An 18,319-nucleotide genomic window follows, 5' to 3' on the forward strand; every position below is an offset into this window, starting at 1 on the left:
TTTGCTTTTGGCCTGTTTGGGGGTGTTATGCTTCTTGGCGGGTGGGTTGGGGGGTCTTGGGGCATTCCTGGGAAGGTCTAATACCGGGTAGAAGTGGTTGGGACAAAATCCAGGCCGATTTGTTTTTGGCTATTTCTGACATTTTGCTCAATGTAGCGTTTTCGGGGGCCTGTTTGGGGGGCTTCCTGGTGTTTGTGGGTGAGTTTCGTGGTCTGGGAGCACTGCTGGGACACTCTAATCTTGATTGCATTTGCTTTTCAGGAAATCCGTCGTGGCAACCCCGACTTATGGCCTAGCTACGCAGCGCGTTTGGACCGAAGGCCGAGAAATATTGCAAGTATGAGATTTTGCTTTTGGCCTGTGTCGGGGTGTTATGCTTCTTGGCGGGTGGGTTGGCGGGTCTTGGGGCATTCCTGGGAAGGTCTAATACCGGGTAGAAGTGGTTGGGACAAAATCCTCGCGGAAAAGCCTTTTGGCACTTTTTGTAACTTAGGGTTCGTTAGGGTTAGCCCTAGCAGCAGGATTGCATGTGTTTCGGGGTGTTCTAGATTTTTGCAACTGAGTTCTGGGGTCTTAGAGCACTCGTGAGAATGTGTAATTTTGGTTGCAAGTCATTTGAAGAAAATCCATGGTGGGAAAGGGGGGATTTGGCATAGTTAAATAAAGCCTTTGCCACTATTCTTAACTTAGGGTTCGTTAGGGTTAGCAGTATTTCTATTGCATGTGTTTGAGTGGGGGGATTTCGAGACTTGGAGCGATGCTGGCTATGGATACTTTTGCTTGGTTGCTTGCAAGTGGTTTGAATGCAATCCACGGTGGGTAAGGGGTAATTAGGAAGGGGGTACTTCGGCCTACTTTTACTTTCAAAGTAAGTTTTGTCACCAGTTTTCTGCTAGGCCTCTTTTTTTGAGATTTGATTGGGGGTCTTCTACATTTTTGCGACTGGCTTTAGTAAGAGTCTGGGTGGGAGCACTGCTAGGAAGATCTAATTTTGTTCTAAAACACAGTTTACAGTACACCTCGCTTGAGGGGAAAGATCCGCTACATTAATTTGCCCCTACTTATTTATCCTTCAAAAGGTGACTCAGACAGAGTACGCACTTTCAAAAATATTGTACTGTCTACTAGGAAAATCAAATTGTGACTTTTTGCACTCCACAGCCTACATACCTTATATTTATTTATCAGTGGTGTTGTAATATTATATCACTTCCTGTTTTTCGTTGAATAATTACAGGCCGGGTTTCAGTCTCTGCAATGGGGAAAAAAGGATGGAGTCAGGCTTCACATTAGCGAGCCACAATTCAGCATCAGGCAGGCAGTGGACAGGGTGTCTTCTGGTGACCAACATCGATGGACGAAGCGTCGGCTGCAATGGAGGAGTGCCGCTAATAAGAGGATTTTTTTTCTGCAGGCAACTTACTTACCACTTCCAACAGGACAACTACAACAACATAGATACAGTATCCCTTGCCTTTTTCTCTGACTGTGACTGCATTTCTTGGATCTCTCTCTGCTTCTAAATTGATTCCTTAACACATCACTTAGTCCACTCCACTATCACATCTGCACCACACATAGTCATTTGTAAGTGCTCCTACGTAATTCGCAAGTCGCAGCACGCCCCAGCCCGTAGAGGACTGGGATGGCCCCAATGATGAAGCATGTCACCAAGGGGCAACCCTGGTGAGTGAGGGGACACCTAGAAAAAAAGCAATTTCTCATTTTCTCTCTACTATACCTTCCAGACCAACCCCATTGAGTGTTGTTGTGAATGGATTTATAGTGACCAGCAAGGCTCTCGGGTATCTGGCTACAGAGACCTTATGTTGAATATCGTTATCAATAATTCCACACAGGCCCTGTACTGTCGCATTCTTTCTTCCACAGTTGTCGAAAGTACTACTTACTTTTCACTGACATGCATGCAGTAGTGCATGCACTTTCAAAGATTGATGGATAGGTTTGTACCCAAAGATTTGTTTATGTTCACAATTGTTTGTCCATGCTGTGCTATTTTTTCTTGTCTCCCAAAACCTTTCCCAAAAACCCCCGTACCCATCCATTTTTCAAACCCTAACCCTCTTCCCCCGGGCTGTGTGGTTTTGATTGATGTGTGTCTAAATTACAGCAATAAATCCACACACTTGCTGGGGAGGATAAGGTGATAGCAACAGGCTGGTGAAGAAATCCGAGGATATATTCTTACTCTGCTTGACAAAGACCCATGGCTAATGTCAAAGAACTTCAACCGAATTAATAGTTATACTTTACCATTTGTTAGGCTACAATGTGGCACTGTTCTAGTGTACTTCTGTCACCTGCTATATTCTCAGTTGTACCGTTGAATTGCTCAGGAGGACAAACCAGATTTAATTTTCTTTTTTTTCATAGGCATGCAACTGCCACTGTGTCACACCACTAGTACCACCGCTATGAGGAAATTTTATCCGACCAAGATTGCCAACCTTATTCGCCGTTTCCCGTGGAGCCAGCCCTGGGTCTAGCCCTACTTTCAAACACAAATTACAGGTAAGATAAGCGTTTGGTGGTTTGGGGGTATAATGGAGTATTAGTAGGAGAGACGAGAGACTGACGGTAGTACTACTAAAGTCCTAGGACTCTTGGATTCACTTCACTTACTCTGTGAGAGGCACTTAGTGTTGAAAACATTTGGGCATTTACACTTAAAGGAAGAAAATGGAACTAAACTTTCAGGAAAACAAAGTCACTGTTAAACCCCCACCCACCAGGCAAGCAGTAAGAAACGGGTATGCTCAGATAAAGTTTGAAAAAGTATATTTATATCCCTAACAAAATAATCTCCCGCAAGACCCTCCCTAACCCCAACGATTGTCCTTCAAAAGTCCCCCAAAACCAAACTCCCAATTCCCACCCCCCAAAAGTCTCTAAAAAAGGGGCAAGGGACACTATGGGTGGATGCTGTCTACTTTTTGGGCCAGGGCATCATGCTCCTGGCGGAGCAAGGCGTGCTCTACGCGGAGCCCCTCCAACTCGTTTGAAAAGTGGTGGAGCTCCTGCTGGAGGCGGGACACCATCAGGGTACTGCGGCGCAGGCGTGCCTTCAATGCCTTGCAGGTGCAACGGCTGTGAGAGGAAGCTGTTGTCCTTGCTACTCGGCGGTGGCGTTTGGCTTTGGCAGCCCGGCTCAGTCTGGGTGGACCACTGTGCTGGGTGGCAGCCCGTGGGGGCACGGAGGACGATGCAGACAACGTAGTTGTTGTGGTCGACTGCACACTTTCTTTGTCCTCCAGGGCCACCAGCCGCCGATATTCGGCCAGAGTGGCATCGATCCTCCGTTGCCGGGCCGCTCTAGCCAGCTCCTTCCTCCTTGTTCGTTTGGAAGGAGAACCTATATGAAGAAAGAAAGACATAGTCTGTAACCAATGCTCTTTAAGATTAACTCAATCATTCAGCAGAAATTTGTGTTGCACTACAACTAGAAACTTGCAAGCGCATTACATAACTATTGAGGCCAGTATCTATCTAACCTCACACTTCTTCATCCTTGCTCTAACATTAGTGGGAGTTTAAGGAACAAATTCTACGAGCACTATGGACTTCCATTGGAGTCGACTATGAAAGTACACCAGTCTTATTCTTCTTCTTGTCTCTTGTTTAGGAAAATTGGTACGTTATCTTCTGCAAGCCGGCATAATGCCAGCGCAGTAAACTTGCACCCGAGAAAAAGAGACGCAAGCCATGAGGAGTGACCTAGACTTGCGTTGCGTTACTGTACCCGTCCAGTACATGCAGGTGGTGAAGCTCTTACTTTTCTATTACGGGTGGCACTGAGAATACTCTGTTACAACTAAAGGGCTACTGCCTAATTAATTTAACTTTCACCCTACAGTGGAAATGAGTACTAGAAATGGAAAATTGAAGAAGATAAATAATCGGATTATCTATCACTTCTCATGGGATGTTTTTGCTTATATATGGGATGACTTTAGGTGCTTTGCTTTTTATTGAGTGACCAGTGATACATCCACACATGAATGACTGAGTACTACTAAACTTATTAAGAGAGGTAGAGAGTGGCCACCCTAATAACCGGATCTATGCTGTGCTTGCAATACAAACTACTGCTACTATTGATGGTAGTATTTGGACAAAATTAAAACTTCTTTTCCTTGCCTTTCCTACACTGGAACGGACGTGCGGGTGCAGTGTTACATGCTCTTCAAAGTTACACTTAGTTCATCCACTGACCGTCTACTCTCTGTAGATCATGGGTACTCACAAACTTTCTCTCAGGGGCTAAATTTACAGTGTAGTTTGTGGCCGAGGGCTGCACTGGTGGGGGCGGAGTCAGAGGGGGCGGTGCTAAAGCAAAACGAAAACTTGTGACCATGAGGTTGCACACAGGTCCCTGCAGCAGATGCCTTCATCCACTGAGCCACCAGACCCAGCATTTACATACATCTCTCTCACTCATGCTCTCCCTCCTGCCCTCCCTCTCCATCTCTCTCTCCCTCCTGCCCTCCCTCTCCCTCCCCCTCTGTCATCTCACTGTGTGTGTGTCTGTCTGTGTCAGCCTTCAGCCCGGGCTGAGACAGCTTCCTCAACGCGCACACACAGACAGCCACACCAAAGTACTTAACAGGTCTTTAAAAGACCATTAACATATTATTGAGGCTTTGTTTGTTGTAGCGCCCCTGCATATCCACCCTGACAATCACTGCTTGCCCGGCCCCACAGAGCAGAGGCTTTGTTCTATTTCACCTCTTTGTGGCCCTGCATCTCCACTCTGCTCTGTGGGGGCCGGGGGAGCAGTGATTGTCTGCAAGGTCTGCACACCGCCAAGGAAGGCTTGCCGGGCCGCCACCGGCCCGCGGGCCGTACTATGAGTACCCCTGCTCTAGATACACATATGCTATCTAAGAGTCAGATAGTAGCATGATCCAGGTATATGAACACATACAGTTTCTGTGTCACCCACCCAGGCTGTTGTCCTTCCACCAATCATTGCTTCATCATTCACCCAGCCATGCATCTCATATTCTTTCCTTCCCAGCCACGTCTTCAATCTCAATAAGTAAGGAATATATAAGAGCTTACCTCTGCCCGCCACCACCACCGTCTGAACTCTCACAGCCGGCACTGGAACCGCCGCATCCTCCCCTGAGGAATTGCCCTCCGCCTCCGTGTCGAGCACCACCACCACCTCCGCGTTGGCCCCGCCTCCAGATGTTCCACCTACAAAGTACATTTAAGAATGTTAGAATAAACCACTCACTAGTATTTGGTCAAGGAATGAAGACATGTGAAAACAATGTAATGCAGCACTTTTTGGCACAACTGATGAAGGCTGGCTTTTTAACACGCACCATTTTTTTCCACACAGACAGAAGATGGACTTCTAACAACAAGATCAAGTTAAAACAAGGTGAGAGCTCGGCTCGACCACAAGAAATGTCTTCAATTAATCGTCAGCACTAACCACTTTTACATTCTCAGTTAAACGTTTCGTTTTTTTATTATGACTTCATTTTAATAAATGTGTTTACTTTTAATAAAGCTTTTAAACTTAGAGAGACTCTGTGTTTTTTGGTCCAGAGTGACTAGAGTGACTGAGCGAAAGGTTTTGCAATTTTTGCAAGCATGAGTCCGTGCCTCTGACAATTCTTGACTCTGACTCCGTACTTTTCAGCTACGTTGGATAATAATCATCATTGGGGATCAATGATCGATGAATTCGGGAGGTAAATGACTGTGCCACACTATGTAGTAGTCAGTCAGTAAGGACATTGGGGGTTCAAAGTCTGTTATCACAGAGGTATGTGGAAACTCTAACAGCGCCTATTATAATTCATAAGCAATGCACTATTTATTGTCCATAGTTCTGTTTCTGCAGAAGAATTGTCCGCGCCACTGTAGTGGTATGGATTGTTCTCCTATCCAAACCAAAAGGTAGTATCTTATTATTTCTTGGTGGTCATTCACATTTTATAGTTGGGAATTTTCAAAGCAGATAGAACACTTCAAAAGACATTATGGACACTCCCAGAGGACTGCACTAAGTTGATAGAGCTATTGCTGACTAGAATGGGAGTTTCGCCAACCGTGCAATCTTAGTTAGCTACACAGACAGACTAATAAGAATAATCTAGTAATACCACAGGGAGTCATAGTAGAGGCAGGATAAGAATTTAGATACAGTCTACAAGAAGATCAAAGACGATTTTGAAAAAATCAAATGAGGAACGCTAGGAAAAATAGGTACTAGTCTAAAATGAAAACTTACTGGGGCCAGCAAAGGAGCCCTCGCCTGCCCGATCCTGGCCGTGTTGAACAGCATCCGCCGCCTGCTGCTCCTGTGTCCTCTCCTCGCCCCTGGGGGGAGCTGACGTACAACATGAAAGAAAGAACTGAAAACATGGATGATTGTTGCTTGTCAATGTCAATCAAATCAAACATTTCAAAAGAACAATAACAAAATATTTCCGCGAAATTATATTGATTAGGGTTAGTTTTCATTTATTTGCGGACCTGTGACTTCAAAAGTCACGTAACTCACTAAACAAAGTACTGAAAGGTTGACCTAGGACTGGCAGGCAGCAGTCCGCAGGCAAGACGCAAAGTGACAGACAAACTCCATTGTGATTTCAGTCAGATCAGTGACAACACTAACAGTTGCCTGCTACATTACCAGTCATTTAAATAGTCAAACTATCAATCCACCGCCACTATTTTTCTTATTGTCAGGGGTACAAAGGAAGGGGCAGATTTAAGCCCCTTGCGGCTCTTTTGCTCCGTTCTTGCGTGACTTTTGTGACGCAGCAGCTAAACAAAAAAGGGCGCCATGGTGCGGCGTATAATATTATAACAACGTGACGCATTTGGGAGATGCATCCCGTTATAAAGCCCTGCGCCATCAGGGGGCGTTCCGGCGCAAGGGAGGGCATTCCTGCGCTGGAACACATCCTAAAAGTGGCTGAGGGAAATCTACAAAATTTCAATCAGTCACCTTTAGGACAATGATGCGTCACACAAACCCTGCACCTGCTTGAAGCCAGCATTGGGGAGATAGGGTACCCCAGAGCATTGCTGGAGCTGCGCCATCGTTGGTGGTAGCGGGCCGCTCAATTAATGGCGCATCCCTGCTACTTTGCAGGGATGCGACGGTAATTGCAATTCTGCCCCTTAGGGGCATGCTTACTTACGCGTTCTGGCGCATCTCCAGAGATGCGCCAGATCAAATGCGTCATGCAAAACTACCCTTGCGACACGGCAGATGCGCCTCATTTACAATGCGGCGCACCCTGGCGCAAGGGTAGGCACTTGCGTGACGCATCTCGTCACGTAAGAGCGGCGCATCGCTGGAGTCACGTCGCCAACGCAATGCAACTCCAGTAATGCTCAGGGCCACCCAATACTTAACATGCTGTGTCAGTCCTTTCGCCTGCTTCAAGCAGGCATAAGGAATTGAATTGACGTAGCAGCGTCGCAGAAGTGCCTGCGTTAAATCTTGTAGATTTCACGCAGGCAATTTTGCGAGGCGCACAGCCGCCGGACCGCCCACCCTGCGTACTAGGAACGCACCCATTGTGGTGCAGGCCCATGGCTTTATAACGTGACGCATCTCCCTAGATGCGTCATGCTGTAAATGACTCGCAGGGATGCGGCACGTTTACGCCGCTGTTGCGTCACGCAAGGCAACGTAAACGTGGCGCAAGGGGCTTGTAAATGTAATCTGCCCCCTAGTGTCTAGCATTACGCAGTTCTGTAAAGTACACTCATACATAATAGTTACTCAGGCCAATGAGACCACAAAATAGAAAACAAATAAGCATAGTAGCAACGCCACTGAGAAGGAGAGCAGTGCACCTGAAATGCACAGAAGATTTTGAAATATAATTTAACTACAATGTAATCGTCATCATTGGCTTGCTCCATGTAAAAAACAAATATTTGCAATACAACAACACAGAGCAGGAGAAAACATCATAGTAGTGAGTGATGAAATGGCTACTACTACTCACCAAGCCCGGGGATCTCCAAGCCGAGCTGGTCCAGCAGGTCGCGCTCCCGGTCCAGGAGGTCCGTCCAGCGATGAGTGACCTGGCTGTAGGTGCGCTGGACCCCGTAGAGGTGGGATATGGCCCAGCACACCTTCTCCCACCGCTTCCGGCGCTCCCGCATGTTGTAGCCGCCGGCCGCGATCCTGCCGCCTCCCGCGATGGTCCTGGGCAGGCGGCGCTGGACGAAGTAGACCAGCGCGCCCACTTCCTCCGGGCTGAAGATCTCCCGTCGCATCACCTGCTCCCCCCTCAATCGACCGCATGGTGTCCTGGCACGGGGTCCAGGACTCCTCCTCCCCGCCGCCGCTGCCGCCCTCAAGTGCCTGGGCAGCTTCACGGCGCCTGGCTTCACCATGGTCTGGGCAGGTAAGGTAGGAAGTAGAAAATTAGGAAGGAATAGGATATGGAAGAAGAAAAGAAAAGAGTTTAAAAAAGTAGTTTAAAAGTAAAGAAAAATAGCAGAAAAGACAAAAATATACAGCTAGGAAAAGAGAGGGATAGATAAGAAGCAAAATCGTAAAAAAAAAACTGAAAACAAGCAAAGGATGGCAAAGATAGCAAGAGGATTAAACACCATGCCCAGACACAGGAAATGAATGAAAAACAAGATGGCCGGCGCCCGTTCACGAGCGCGAAAGTAAGTTTGCGCGAGATTTTCCTCGCGATCTCGTGCGAACCTCTACTCGCAATGCGCTTACTGCGCGAGATTATACATAGCGGGCGGAAACGGAAATACGTCACGCAAACAAAATGGCCGCGCCCGTACTCGACCTTGGGGTAAATTTGCGTGTTGCGCTGCAAGCGGCTCGCGAATACTGCAAAAAAACTCGCGAAACAACAAGCCGCAAAAAAATAAAAAGCTCATTCGCACGAAATGGCGGCTTCCGCGGTCGGTTTCGCACGACGCCGCGCCCCGCGAATAGCGCGAAAAAAACGAAAAACGATTTTTGCAAAAGCAAAACTAATGCGCAGGTGCAAAAGGTCAACCTCATGATTTGTAACGATTCCCTGTAGTGCTTCCTGAGGGGGCCCTCCAGAATTCGGTTGCCTGCTTGCAACTATTGTGTGACCCTGCTCTGACCTTAACTGTATGCCACAAAGGTCCTGATTTACAGCTAAAGGAGCAGACAAGCAGGTGCCAGGCTGGAACGTCAAATTCTTTCAGTGACACATTAATTAGCCCCTAATTCATTATTGTCAGTTGGGGCAGGGCAGGTGTTGTTAATAAACTAACCCCAAATTAATTCATGTCAGTTCAAGCAAGGCAGGTGGGCTTGCTTTTCCCCCCATCTTCTACAGTGATGATGAACCAGAGGGTGGCATTGATGTAACAGAGGGTGGCATGGGTCAAAGAGAGGGTGCCAGTGGTGAAACAGAGGGTGCTGGGAGGCTGTAATGATGAACCAGACGTAGAAACAACATAGTCACGACCGTTGCGAGCCGACAAGTAAGTTCGCAATTGCGAACTAGTACCAAATCCTCGCGAACTGGCAGAAACACTTGCGAACACAAAAAAAAAAATCCGCAAATTGTACGCGGATTTTGAGGATTGCGAATTCGCAAATCCGCAAAATTTGCGAACGCGAGATTCGCAAAATTCGCCCATGCTTAATCGCCCCCCTTGGTAATATGCCCCTGAATTCTGAAAATAGTGACGAGGTATTGATTAAACGCCAAGGCACATAGCCTGAACGAAGGTTTTGCAATGTTCAGCCTAATAGCATGATAGAACGTAATTGCGACTGACCATGTTGCAACATGACAAAGTCCTGTTCCATGATGTCTATGGCAGAATACACTATGCTGTCCAATGAATATATCCTGGATGACAGAGTTGTTAACCCATTGTCAACCACAGAGAGAGATTTCTCTCAATTAATACAATCAATTTCTCGTATTCTTTCTGCAGTCTCTGCTTGTGTAATCTTCCATGCTAAATTATAAGCAGCTTAGATACCGGCATATATAAAACATTTATGACATGGTTTTCTTGGTCCTAGAAAGAATTCCCTAAGGTCTGCGCCATCTTTAAGTAAAGATAAGTGTTGCCTTACATCCCTAAGTGTAGATCTTTGTAGCCAACCAAGGCAGAGTTTCCCTATACTGTATGTTGTTACCATTCCAGGATGCTGTCTTTGAACATATCTTGGGTCTGGCCTATTGTATTTAACCCCTTGTGTTTTGTTCAGGAATCTATCTTGACAGTTGTTTGTGTCTGTGGGCCAGATCAACCATTTTTTCCAATCTAGGTCTCTTCTGTTGTGAAGCAAAATAGTATGTACGTCAACCTCCCCCTCTGAAGTGTCTTCGCTATCAGGTGTAGGTGTAGGTATGGATGGATAGTTCATGTCTTTGATCTTGGCTAACCCAAGGCAAGACATCTGTTGGACATTGTCATTCAAAAACATAATTTGTTAAGGTATTATACAGGCTCTGAATAGAGCTTCTAACCCCTGCACTTGCCAATCTTTCATACCCCAGACAGTTTTTGTCTCAATGTTGTCTTTCTAAAAGTCGAAACCTAGTCCAGACAGTTGGGCATAAAAGGCTGCAGAATAAATCTGTTTTGTGTTTGTTAACATAGTTTTCAGTCCCGGTCTCTTTATATTTCTAAAGTAAAATGATTCTGGATTGGATGCATTGTACGCTGAAAAGTATGGAAACTTATTGGCAAAAGTTTTTGAGGTACCCTTTGGTGGCGTTGGACAATGTTCCCATTGGTTATACATATATACATTTCTAGGCATTGTTGATTTGTGCAAGAAATGATGACCATAGTGATTATAACAATACATTTGTTCATAATCTGAAGAACCTTCTCAATATTCATGATCAGTGAACACTGCAGACATTTCAAGGTCTGACATCATATTATTAACAGTCTCGAAGTCCCAATCATCAGAAAAGGTACTAGATGAAACAAAGTCACTTAGTGAAATCTTGAACTGGTGTGGAATCTTCAACAGCTCCGACGGGCTAAAAATGTCATATTCTATTTTGTCCCAAGCTATACCATCAGGTACAGGAACGGCTGTGATGTTCACTGCTGACTAAGCTCTTTGTTCACGATGAGATGATTTTTGTGGTTTGAGGAGTAAGTTGATGTTCCTACTTGCTGTGTCCATTTTGACATATCTTCCATTTATCAGCATACCCAGCGTTATTACCAGAGCTAACCAAAGTAAAAGAAAAAATGTTCCCAACACAATCCACAGTTCAATCCATGGTGAAACAAGAGAAGTTTTTTCCAGGTGATGAAAAAGATCAGTGGCTTGTTCTTTGAAAGTTCTTTTTGCTGGCGTCGTTTCACGTTTGCTAGGATCCTCAGAAAACATATCAAAGTTAATGAAATAGCCAGAGGCAGTTCTGTCAATTGTTGGGATTGCATCAGGATTCGTTGAAATCGCTGGAACTACTTGATCACTTGTTACTTCGTTATAGACAGGTGTTTCTGGACGAACTGTTATTTGGGTCTCAAGAGTTACAAGTTCCATGGCTTTGTTGCATAGTCCTTCTTTTCGCACTGCAGATTCCTCAAAGGTGATGAGTCTCTCAGTTTGAACCTCCTGAATAGTAGCTAGAGGAGTGCGCCTGCTACTTGGTCGGAGTCCACTGGGCCTACTTCTTAGTATCGGCCACATAGTGTGGTTTGATCAGGTCGATGGACACAAATCTGTTCTCCTTTTTACCAGCAAGGGGCGGCAGTAAAACTGTTCTTGATCTGTGGATTGCTAGGACAGGCACTGGTTGTCTGTAAGAAGGTCCAAATTCCTTCTTGTCCGCGATCTTCTCTCTGACTAGATCACCAAGCTTTGGGATCCAGACAGGCCTTGCTGGGATGGTTGATTTTTCTTCAGTGGTGGTTGGCTTCAGGAACATGTTGCTTAGTTTCGTTCTAAATTCACTTAAGTCCTGTAAAACAGCCAAACAATCTTTTGTTCCACCACTGATGTCTGACAATCAAGGTCCGTGACCAACATTCTTGTCCCAAAAAGGACCTCATATGGAGTGATACCCACTAGAGAACTTCTTGGCAAGTTGTTAAGACTATGTTGGGAACTTAGATGTTGTACCCACCCGTCACCCGAACCTAATACCCTAGCTTTTCTAGATTGCTTTATGTCCCAGTTTGTTCTCTCCACAACCGAATTTCCCTCAGGATGGAATGGACTAGAATACCGCAATGCAATGCCCAAATTGGCCATGGCATCTGTGTAAGCTCGAGAGCTAAACGCAGGACCCTGGTCAGAATGTAGCGTGCCGATTGCGTATGTGCCGATAAAGACTCGCAAATCTTTTATAACAGTTCGTGGACCACATTTGTCCACTCGGACGCCTGTGTGTAGAAAGTCTAATGCTGTCTAACAATGGTGTCTGTACTGGGCTGGCTATGCTATAGTCAGGAATCTAGCGGCGTTCTGTGCTGCGATCTCTATTGCAGCCTTTGCAGTTAATTACAAATATGTGAATATGTGCATTCTTTCCTGGCCACCAGTACATCTCTTTTAATTCTAATATCATTTTAGAGATCCCCTGATGTATCAGACCCTCTCCCAGATGTGCTTCGTGAATCAAAGCTACCCTACATTTCCTGTTTGGAATTACTCTATCCCCACTCCAGGGATTCGAGCAAAGGGAACTCTGTTTTCATCAATTATATATGAGTATTTGAGTGGAAAGTTTTAGGTAATGCTGCACCGCTGCTGTCTTTGCATGTCGCTTTGACAGCTAGCATTATTTTACTGTCTATTTTCATTTTTGAACGAGTGATTTCAGCAACGGAAGCAGTTTGCACAGCAACCTACGCTGCCACATCAGCCAATGAATTCCCTTCAAAGTGAACGCCATCACGTTGATGACTCAGTGTATGTATCACATGAGTGTTTTGTAGACCTTCTCGTAACTGAACTACTTTTTCCCAAAGCGTTTTATGCTTAATTGTGCCACCTTTTGGATCTTTGAAACCGTTTTGAAGCCAATTCTTTATAAGAGTATACACAATAGAAAGAATCGCACACTATGAGTGTGGAGAATTTGCGATCCGTATTCTCAAGTGCTATCTTGAATGCTTGTAGTTTAGCTTGCTGAGCTGTACAATCTCTTAGGATTGAGTTTTACTGACCATTGGTCTAAATTTGCCCTCGTGCCAGCAACCTTTAACGATCACGCACGCCGCAGTATAGGCTTGTTTACCCCCCCGTAGCTGGTTGAGCTGATCCGTCAGTATAAATTATACATTCATACTGGTCCAGAGGCAGAATTTCAGTAGGCAGAGGACATTCTTGTTCGTATTGTAGAAATGCTTCTGTTTTCAAATATGAATCAAAAACGTGTTCAAAATCTGTTGCAGTAAGAGAATTAACTCATTGTATCCATCTCGGATGTTAAGCTTTAGCATTTGGAATGCTCGCTTTTGTCACTGTCTCTAAGGCAGGTACAGGTGTTACGACCATAATGCGTTTCCCCTGTGCTAGGGCTCTTTCTTTTGTTACAGCGGCTGTCAGAATTTGTTCTGTAGAAGTGAATTTCATTTCTCCTTGTGTGTACAAATGTGATTTGTAAGCTTTTGGAACTTTTTCACCTTCATTAAAAATTAAGTAGGTGAATCTGCATTGACCCGTAATGATTTGGATCACTAGGTTGCATACGTTTACGCGTGTTTGCAAATGTTTAGTTGCTAATATGTCTTTTTGTAGTGAACCCACAACTTCTGTGTGTTTTTGTGTCCAATTTACTGTTTTAAAATCAGGATTGATTAATTAGTAGAGAGGTTTAACCCTTTCTGCGTAGTTTAGAATGTAAGTTCTCCCGAAATTTAGGAAACCTAGAATTGACTGTAAGTTTTTCAGCGTTTTTGGAGGTTGGAGCAGCGCACACTTTACCAGAAAGTTTGCTGCCAGGCTTTTGCCTTCACTTGATAGTTCGTATCCTAAAAAGAGTACGTTTAAATGGGCAATTCTAGATTTTTTGAAATTTTAATTTATAACCCTCAGAGGCGGATCCAAGTATAATGGTGTTCACCCTATTCAAGTACCTATCCAAGTCATCATCTGTCAGATAGATGTCATCCACATATGACAATGCTTCATCGTCATAAGTTTGCAGTAACTCCGTTACTCTTGCTAAGAATATCCCCGGACTATTCTTGAATCCTTGAGGGAGACGGCAGAAGTGACGGTGTGTCCCCATAATTGAGAAAGCGGTCAAATACCTGCTTTCAGGTGCAATATTTTGACAAAAGAAACCGTTAGAAATATCTAATGTGGTTTTATATTTTTTACGTACAATGTTATTCATTAGTGCCGTACGGTGTGCATTCCGCACTGCAAATGTTTTGCAACAAGAGTTTAGATGTCTGTAATCCAATACTAGACAATATGTATTGTCTGGTTTGGAGACAGGAAACAAAGGATTGTTAATTGACAAGGTGCATTTTTAAATCACCCCTTGGTATTCAAGTTGATCTAATATCTCCCTGACCTGTTTTGTAGCTTCTTGCTTAACTGGGTACTGCCTTTGCGCAGTAGGTTGATTCTTTAGTTGGATTTCATGGTGAGGCGAGTGCTCATCCCATCCTACATGATTTTTGTATAATGCTGGCACTTGGGCAACTGCCCATTTCCTGGCATATGTATACTTTAAATGAATTGGAATATGGTTAATGAAGGCTGACATAATGATGTCTTTGCCATGTGGGCACTCCCTGACAAATTGTGGTGGCCAGTCTTTTTCAACTAGAAGTATGTAACCCTTAGAAATTCTCTCCCCAAAAGAGTGCTTTCACTTTTCTTGGTATGTCTCCCTCCATCCGGAGTGTTATTTCATATAACCTATGTGGAGAACTTACCCTGGTATCTGCAGTTTCAACTTGAATTTATTCATTCAAGTCCACTGTCTCCAGAAGATCCTTAAGGTTCTGGCGAGCTATTGTGACTTCTGCTGCGCTGTCCAACATTGTCTGAGCCCATTCTAAGTTCTTGAGTTGTGTCCTCAAGATCCTCGGCATGTCTGATTTTTAGACCTGCTATCTTCTTTTTGGTAAATTGCGGTTTCTTGTTTTTCTGAATGTGTTGATCGTCTTTGGACTTCACGCGTTCTTCTTTGTTTTCTGACCGTCCTCTTCTTTCGGATTTCTGTGACAAAGTCTGAAAGGTACGTGAGGAACGTGTATCAGTATCTTGATATCTATCAGGCTTTTTCAAATTATCCCTATTCCTGAGGTTATACCTCCTTTCAGAGGGCTCCTTTTGAGGAGACCTACCTCGGGAATGAGAACGTTTCTCTTTAGAAGTTTGTTTGCTATTTTTCCACTTCTTTTTAGAAGAGGTAGGATTGTTTTTAGTATAGACCTTTTCAGGACTTTCAGACAGTTGGGGTTTGACTGGTTTCCCACCCAAACTGTCTCTGCCTAATTCTTCATAGGATTTTTAAATTATTCCGGCTAGTTCTTGTGGTTGTTTTGTTACATCGAATTCCCTCAACTTCTGGCGGATTGCCACTGATGCTGCTTCTCCTTTAATATTAGCTAATATTGTTGCTCAGACCTGTTTGAAATCTTTCAGTAGTTTCTTGCCCAAATTTAAAGCAGGCTCTGCCACGTATTCAAATCTGTTTCAGGACGTCAGGTATTACCGCCATAGATGGAACACCATGTGTTTTAGTGCAGATTGCAGCAAAGACTGTTCCCCAAGTGGTGCAGTCCTCCAAGTGTGGTGTGATCCCCATTGGTAAACAGATTGTTAAAATTCTGTGTGTCTCATTATGGCTAGTATTAGGAAATACTGCTTTGATTTGAGTAATTTTTTGAGCTATCCAGAACGGAATTTGTTCACGTTTTGTAGGTAATATACCTATGACTGAGTGTAAAGTCTGTTCTGTAATTTTTAGTGTATTCACCAGGTAAGGGTTTTCTTGAGGAATATTTACTGTAGGTTGGACTGTAGGAGTCCGCATGACATATTGAACAAATTGTCTATAGATTTTAATTAACTCTTTGCGTTGAGTTAGTAAATCTATGTCTGACATTTCTTCAAAGACAGGATGAGGTGTATAGCCGGCTAAAATCGGCCATGTATCTCCTGGTCTACCTACTGGACCGAGCCTGGTAATGTGATTTAAATGTTTTAGGGCGCATTTAAACCAGAGATCATGCTCCTGGTACATGAGTGGAATTTCAAAATCCTCAAAAGGAATATACTCATCCGGTGGTTCATCATCTTTGTAGAAGTGAAACATATGTGTTACAGGATTTGCTTCTGGGAAAACCATCCATGAATAGAATACCTCTGTCTTGTGATATTCATGTGCTTATATCACAGAAACTGCCCTACCACCTCTTGATGTTAGGCCATGTTTTATAAATGTTATAGTGATGGCTTTCCTTAAATTTGGAGGAATGATTATAGCATTCTCATCGGTTTCTTGGAAACCTGTATAGTTTAAAACTGCATTGGCTGGATCAGCCGCAGCTCCACCGGTTTTGGTGTTGTTATCCCCATTTAGGGACATTTTTGTTTAATGAAAACTGCAGAGCAAGTTTCAAGGGAAAAAAGATAAGGTGCACAATATTTTGGAACACTGTACCCTTCAACGTTGAACAAACCAAAAACTAATACATAGGATTTTTTGTCCTACTCAGCTGTGGCGGATATTATCCCTTATCCACTCCTAACGTCTATTGGAGTTTTATGAGTAGGGGGTCTCTGAGAAAAGCATGACTGAGTTACTTCAGTATCTAGCGTTAAATTAGTGCCTTACCAAACCGTTGGGGACCATGTAGTGTAGTTCCTATATTCCCAATAGGCTCTGCGCATTGGAATAATATACACTATAGATTTGACATAGGACTGAGGTCAGTATGTCTCTATCGAGTATACTAAACGTAATTGTGCGTGTGCCAGCTAACTCAGAGGTCACTAGACACTTTCTCGAATAAACAAGAAGGGATTTGTTTCTGACAACCGCATAAACATGACAATTTTGTTTCCCCTAGAACCGGAACAATATCTTCAGAGTCGTGGAAAGAATAGATAACTATTTCACTCAGTCAATCGTGCATGCTTCGTTTCTACAGAGTTGCACAGAAATAATGAGACGGGCGTTTCATTAAAAGGATTGATTGAACAGTCTTCTTTCTCAAGCAAGAGATATGAACTGCTACAATCGTTACACACAATGCAAAGTATAATGCGTATAGCGAAAACAGTATTATAAAATAATACTGTAATAGCATTGTCTGTTGCAATGACATATATAAAAATACATACATAAATAACACAGGCTGAAATATTCAACTGGTGCTTCTAAAATACACCTACCCCAATGTACCTAACCTATGTCTAGTACCATGGAAGAAGTAGATGCTGTCTTTAGCATAGGTTTAGTTTTGCCAAGAATTGCCAAAGGTTTCTCTAGGTTCTAATCAGCTCCATACCTTAGAATGAGAGAGGTTGGTATCTCTTTCTCGGGACTCGATTTCCCAACACCCCGCAAGGGAAGTCAGAAAAACTGAAGCTGGACTCTCAGCAGGAGTATGACAGTGTCTAGTCAGTGAGTCAGCTGGAGAGTTGGTTTCCTTCGGCACTTGCTGTAGCGAACTGCGTCGTGCAAGTAGGTAGTCGAACTGCACCGAACCACACTGTGCTTTGCCATAGCAAGTGAAGGTATATTTATACCTTGAAGGTGTTTAGGAATGCCAGTATTGATGTAAGAGTCAGGCATATGAACGTCATGAATGAACCCCTAAGGAATAGATGTTCATACATAATAAATGAGTTCTTGGAGAAATCAATATCCAGGCATGGGAAAGTCCCTTCTGCTTAAGAGTCTGGTTTTCCAAGAAATCGTTGTGACATAGATGAACGGATGGAAGAAGCCATGCCTGTATTTGGACAGCATGGGCTATGCCTAAATAGGGACTGGATTCTATGCCTATATAAGGGCAATGTGAATTGTACCTATATAAGGGCATGAATCAGGAAATTCATTCGGAATATAAAATAGAACACAACAACCCAACCATACCAGGTGAGTTTCAACAGTCATTTTGTAATAACTACATTACTCTGGCGAAAGTCTTTGTCATTATTGCTTAAGAATGAACCAATAAACCATGTGCAGTCATTATGATACCCTAATAAAACATTTATAAGAAATAAACCTGGTGTTTGTATATTTGTTTCAAATATTAGGCATCAAACTATAATGCTAGATCAACCCCTAAAGAACAACACTGTGAAAAAGCATTGCATTGCAACCATACAAGTAACCCCTAG

General features: G+C 43.8%; 1 protein-coding gene across 1 annotated transcript in view; it reads left to right on the forward strand.

Moving 5' to 3' along the window:
* The window catches only part of LOC147727212 (transmembrane channel-like protein 2-B), a 748,500-nt gene that overhangs the window by 358,823 nt on the left and 371,358 nt on the right, over window positions 1–18,319 (forward strand). The gene's annotated exons all lie outside the window — the stretch shown is intronic.

Source organism: Lissotriton vulgaris, chromosome 3_1 (genome assembly GCF_964263255.1).
Source record: "Lissotriton vulgaris chromosome 3_1, aLisVul1.2, whole genome shotgun sequence".
Taxonomy (NCBI): Eukaryota; Metazoa; Chordata; class Amphibia; order Caudata; family Salamandridae; genus Lissotriton; species Lissotriton vulgaris.